The 6,000-nt window shown below is 41.7% G+C and overlaps 1 protein-coding gene across 1 annotated transcript in view; it reads right to left on the reverse strand.

The window, feature by feature from the left end:
* Window positions 1–5,392, reverse strand: part of LOC5567283 (octopamine receptor beta-2R) — a 410,493-nt gene extending 405,101 nt beyond the window's left edge. The window contains exon 1 of the mRNA XM_021837650.1: window positions 4,685–5,392. The gene's annotated coding sequence lies outside the window, so the exon portion shown is untranslated. The remainder of the gene's footprint in view (window positions 1–4,684) is intronic.
* Between the last annotated feature and the right edge of the window lie 608 nt (window positions 5,393–6,000).

The following is a 6,000-nucleotide window of genomic DNA, read 5'->3' on the forward strand; positions in this document are numbered from 1 at the left end:
CATTTTGTCGAATGACATTTAGTCGAATGACGTTTGGTCGATTCATGCTGCTCTTTTGTTCAAGCACGTTTTGCGATTCGAGATGAGCTGATCTTAAATGGAAGCAAGCCTACTTTTGTCGCCTCAGTCAACTCCTCTTATCTTTCCAGACACATAGAAATAGCATAATTTTAATTTTTAATACACTGCGGAACACGATTTTGTCTTAAGCATCAAAATACCACTATTAACTTAACTAAAGGTCCATTCCCGTTTTCAAACATATCATAGCGCGTCTAGTTTTTGAGATATTGTCAGTTGAAAATGCAAAACTTGTCTATATCAGTCAACTTTGATTTTTTTGATCGATTCAATCTGAAATTAACCGTGTAATTTCAACCAAATTATATCTTAAATGGAAGTTAAAGTCCTATTCTGCATGCTTGATGGATAAGACCACTAAAAATTGTGACGTGCTGGAACATTTCTGAGGACGGCATCACATTCATCATCCCCAAATCTACTAGAGACACATGATTTGGTTTGAGACAGGCAAAAATGTCATTTTTGTTACGCTGTGTAATTTAAAGCTTCTACTGAAAACTCTGTTGTTCACCCGAGCTCACCAACACTATAAGCAATGCCATATATTAGCTTGAGGGACGTTGTTAAGCTGGAAATCACAATAAGCCAATTAGACATAAGTAGAGTTATCGACACATAACATTCACTTCGCCAGGAAGGTTTTCCTTAAAGAAATTTTTTTTCAGCCATTTAAATTCTGATTTCCGCATTCAAAAATCTTACCCACGTCCATAAGCTGCAAGACCCGGAATTCAAAGAAAGAAACCGAGCACTCTCTCCAAATGCTTCCATCAGATTAAGATCAGCAGTTCATTACGAAGAAGGATGACATATGAAGAGAAAAATTCATAATAAAAACATAATGTTCAAATCGTTGCGTAATAAAATAACTTGTTGAGCAGTTTTTTGAAGAATGATGATATTTTCAAAGAATAATAAATTCACTAGAGCTTAATATTTCGGTCAATGTACAATAATAAATTCTCCTTAAAAGTTCATTTGAATATTCATCGAAATTTTAAATTTGGCATAACATCAATTTACAAATAAAAAGACCAATGAAATTTAAAAATAAGACTACATAAAATTTTTCATCAACGATGGTTAATGATTCAGATCATTCAAAACAATACGTTTCTTACCAACTTTGCAAAACTTAGAAAACAATAATCAATTTTACCAAATGATCTTTCAATAAACCATTTGAAAATAAGCTTTCAACCATTTTTTTTTTCATTCGACGTCATTCGACCAAAATAAATGTTCCAAACTAATTCGACCAAATGTCCATTCGACCAAATGTCATTCGACCAAATGTCATTCGACGAATTGTCCTAAAGCCGTTTTTAATTACATACTCCACAACTTTGTCGAAGACTTGAAATCTCTTTCTTAATTTTTTTTGGAAAAATATGTTCTAATGTCACTTTTGATACCAATTTACCGATTGTCTAGCGTTGCTTTCATCAGATATTGAACTAGCCTTTGCTGACAAGAAGCAATTGGCTTCGGGTTTCTTGGATATTAGGGGCGTTTTTTATTCAGTTTCCATAGAAATATTGTCAGAAAACTTGCACAATAGTGGACTTCCTGGAACATTCAATAATTTCTTGTACAATCTGTTGTCAGAAAAACACATGAACTTCACGCTCGGTAAACTGACAACTTCCAGAATCCGGAATCCAGCCCAACTAAAGCTTAAGCTATTGGGAGTAGACATCGACCAGTCTTTGACTTCAAAATACCTTGGGATCTGGTTTGATTCAAAAGGCACTTGGCGAACTCATAGTAGGTATGTAACGGAAAAATGCCAACAAAGGATCAATTTTCTACGAACAATTACCGGAACATAGTGGGGTGCTCACCCAGATGACCTCATAAAACTCTATAAAACAACCATTCTCTCAGTTCTAGAGTATGGTTCTTTCTGTTTTCTATCAGCAAACTGCCACCTGATTAAATTGGAACGAATTCAATATCAATGTTTGCGTATCGCCTTAGGGTGTATGCACTCGTCACATAATGCGAGCCTAGAAGTTCTGGCAGGGGTTTACCGCTACAAAACCGATTCTGGGAGCTCTCGCTAAGAATACTTATTAACTGTGGAGTGAACAATACACTCGTCATGAGAAAACTTGGAAGAATTGTTTAAACTGACTACTCAGTCGAAATTCATGAGTGTTTATCTCTACTATATGTCATCTGACATTAGCCTTCCGTGTTATAACCCTCCTCGTGTACGCTTCACCAATGACAGTTCCTCTGTTGAATACGATCTGACCATGAAACAAGCTATTCATGGAATTCCAGATCAACTTCGATGTGTAACGATTCCACGTATTTTGAACGCAACGTACCGGAATGTCGATTCCTACAGGAGATATTTCACTGACGGGTCTCGTATCAATGGATCCACTGGCTTCGGTGTCTTCAATGAAAACTCTTCCGAAAACTTCAGGAACCTTGCAATCAACTTCGCTTTGGGGATGATCTCAAACATGCTCGCAGATCACTTCTTCATCTTCTCGGATAGTATCAGTTCTATTGAGGCACTTGGGTCGATGAAACCTGTTAAGCATGCATCTTCCTTTTTGTACAAAAATAAGAGAGCAGATGTGTGCACTGGTCGAAAGATCATATAAGATAACCTTTGTATGGGTCCCCTCACATTGCTTAATTTATGGAAATGAGAAGGAAGGTGAGATTTATGATAGACGCATTTCACACGATGATTTTTTTCATTTAGTACGTCAAAGTTCTCTTCACGGTTGGCAAAGCGATTGGCTAAATGGCCAACTGGGACGGTGATTACATTCCATAATTCCTAGTTTCCTTGCGAGCCAGGTGGAAAGGTTTGGACGTAAGTCGAGATTTCATTCGCGTGATGTCAAGACTTATGTCAAACCATTATTCGCTAGATGCACATCTGCACAGGACTAACCTCTAAATTCTCTTGTGTTCTCTTCTCCGGTTTTTTTGTGTTTTGTCCCCTTTGTGTTGGATTGAGGATCCTGGCCATCCGGCAGACGAATACAGGCAATAATTTGGTACCAACGCCATGATACGTTAATCGAGCTACCACAATATACCTCCTGGATGAGCAGCAGAGAACCCTGATCCCAATCCCTACCATGTCCTTCCTTTAAAAATTGTGACCACTAACCTCGAGTTGCCACGAGCACCCTGGCTCCATCCCGTACTAATTTTGGTATTGAACAGTAAATAAATTGTGAATAGTACAAAAAATGAGTTTCGGCTCCGTAGAGCGTTAAACGCGATTGGACCTCAAATAAATGAACTAGATAAAAAAGATATTTTACTAGACAGGTATGCTAGTTTTAAATCTGGTAATTGCGGAGAAGCTTTCTTTCGAAACTTTTTTTTTCAAATCCTGTACGAGTCTTATATAAATACCCTCTATCAAGGTGTGTCTACTAACTTGACAGAGTGACATTCTCAACAGCCATTAAACAAGTAAATTAAAAGGGCACCATTGATATTACAAAAAAGAGTATCTTCATAACAACTACAGCATACAATGAAACAAGACATAAATACTAACTTGTTTGGCAATTCCACCGGTGTCTCGATGTCCTTAAAAGGGTTCCTCCTCTCCAGTTGTGTGTTCGTTAAGTTGTTGTGTTTTCAGTTCAGTAAAAAACATCCAAATACCACAACAGCCTTCCGCAGTACGCCCTCAGCATAAACTTTGCAATCCGCAAGGGAAATTTCACCTCCAAATAAACCGAGATTTTTACGTTTTTACCCAACTAAGGCCTGTTTGGGTCTCGTTTCGGGCTTCCACTGCCCCATTCAGTAATTCACTCAGTAATGTTCGTACTTTATCGCTCCATTCATGCGGTGGTTAGCCGCAGTAGAATTCTTCTTCTGATTTTCCTTGCTGCTCTGTACGGTGTGTCGCACGACAATCACCAACATATTTAGGAACGACCTTCACACGGATTTGGCTCTCCTTGAAGGTGTAACGTTTTCTCACTTTCGTTTCGACACATACATACACGTATCTGCTGCTTACGAGCGTCCTTCACAGAATTTGCACCGCACTTCTAAGGAATCTAGACGCGGACAAAGGCCCAAAGGCCTCCGTTCAAACTCGAGGTACTTTCCGGCCTTACTCAAGTCGTAGCATCTGACGGTGTCAAGCTCCTTCCGATTAGCATCTTTCTTCACACCATCTGGCTTCCGGCGCGACACGTTTCGGGCACAATAGACCCCGGTAAGAAAAGGGTGCACAAGGAAATGAATCCTCGAGTCGCTTGGCCTGACTTTCAATTAAAAAACCCCACACTTGGCTGCAGCTTACGCGCGTTCGTTTCCCTACGCGAACTTGAGCACGGAGAAAGCTCGTTGAAGAGTAAAAATTTTCTTCCAGGCCCTTCGTCAACACATTGCGCTTCGTCTGGAGATTGGATGCACCACACGGTATCAGCACACTCTCGAAGCGCATCAAGCACCCACTCGGCACCGAGGCGAAATTCTTAGAAATCTAACAATCTTCCACATTGTTACAATATATAAGTGCTTATTTAATTTTAGTCAAGCTTAAGGATATTCTCCAATCTCTAGCACCTGCTAATTTCCCTACCCCATGTACACTTACTTCACAGCATGCTTCTTCGCTCCTCCTAGTGGAGCCTCTTCTCTCCAATCACCTTGCAACCTCTGCTTTTATCAATCACCACACAAAATACAGCTAATTTCTTCGTAGTGCCGTAAATCGATGACAGCAACCCCAAACGCTTCGTCTTCGCAATTGCCCTAACACTCTTCTGCGAAACACTATCCCGAAAAAATAAGAACAACCGGAAGTTCCTTTATCCCTTCCCGCAAACACCCAATTTTCGTCAAGATCTGTATGTTGGCACAACACTATGCGTTCCCTTGAATGAGCATATGAAAAGCCCCCCCAAAACACGCGAGACGCGGCACCACAACCACCTCCTTCTTAAACCACCCACCGAAAACACACTCAGGGCCACCTCTCCACCCCCTGAACGTTCTGCAAGGAGTCCCCGCGTTTGCTTGCTGGGAAGCTGAATAGCACGCGACACCGTCACACCACACGGAAGGTCCACCGAGCCCTAGTAGAGAAGTTTTGCGCGACAGACTGCGAGTGCTGACCGAATAGAACTGGGACCAAAGAGCGTCGCCAATCTCGGGCTGAGCTAGGAGCTCACCAGTCAATCGCTGTGGATGTCGTCGTCGTCGTCGTCGTGGAGCCAAAACCACCCCTCATTCAAGCCAACCAAAGCCACCAAGGGAAAGAAGATGAGACACACGACGTCCACGAAATGTCGAAAAACCGTCGCGACGCTCACCGACGATCGAACTGAAACGACCAGCCGGAGTGTGATATCAGTCGTCCCTCAGTCAGCCAGTGGCAAAGCTATCGGGTGCGCCTCGGCGGGAGATCGGAGAGCGCGCACGTTTCGGACGGTCAGCTCTTTTGGGAGAGCCGAGTGAGCTCCTCCGGTGGTAAACGACCGCGCGCCGGGCGAAATGTGTTCTGCCGATGGTTGCTCAAATCTCGCGAGGAGCGGGTGCTCTCTCTGGGACGTCATGCAAAGGCCCTTCTGCGTTGAGAGTCACCGCTTTCGACCTAATGCACTAGCAGGTGGGTGGTTGGGTGGGAAAGTTTATCTACATGAGTGAGATTTGCGAGGCGGAATGATGGAGGCGCATAGTAGATTGATGGAATATACTTTCAGAAGCGCATTGAATCGTATTATTATGTAAAATGGTTATTTGAATTGAACTAATATTTTCATCTGGAATATTTCCTCCAGTCAAACATAGGCTGCTCTTTCGAGCTATGCTGTAATAATTGAAGTATCTTATAGCTAGTTACGTGCCCATTTGAAATTATCTTTTCTTGAGCACATAAGCTAGTCTTTTGCAACGCAACATCATACTAAT

The sequence above is a fragment of the Aedes aegypti genome, chromosome 1, assembly GCF_002204515.2.
Source record: "Aedes aegypti strain LVP_AGWG chromosome 1, AaegL5.0 Primary Assembly, whole genome shotgun sequence".
In the NCBI taxonomy this organism is placed as follows: domain Eukaryota; kingdom Metazoa; phylum Arthropoda; class Insecta; order Diptera; family Culicidae; genus Aedes; species Aedes aegypti.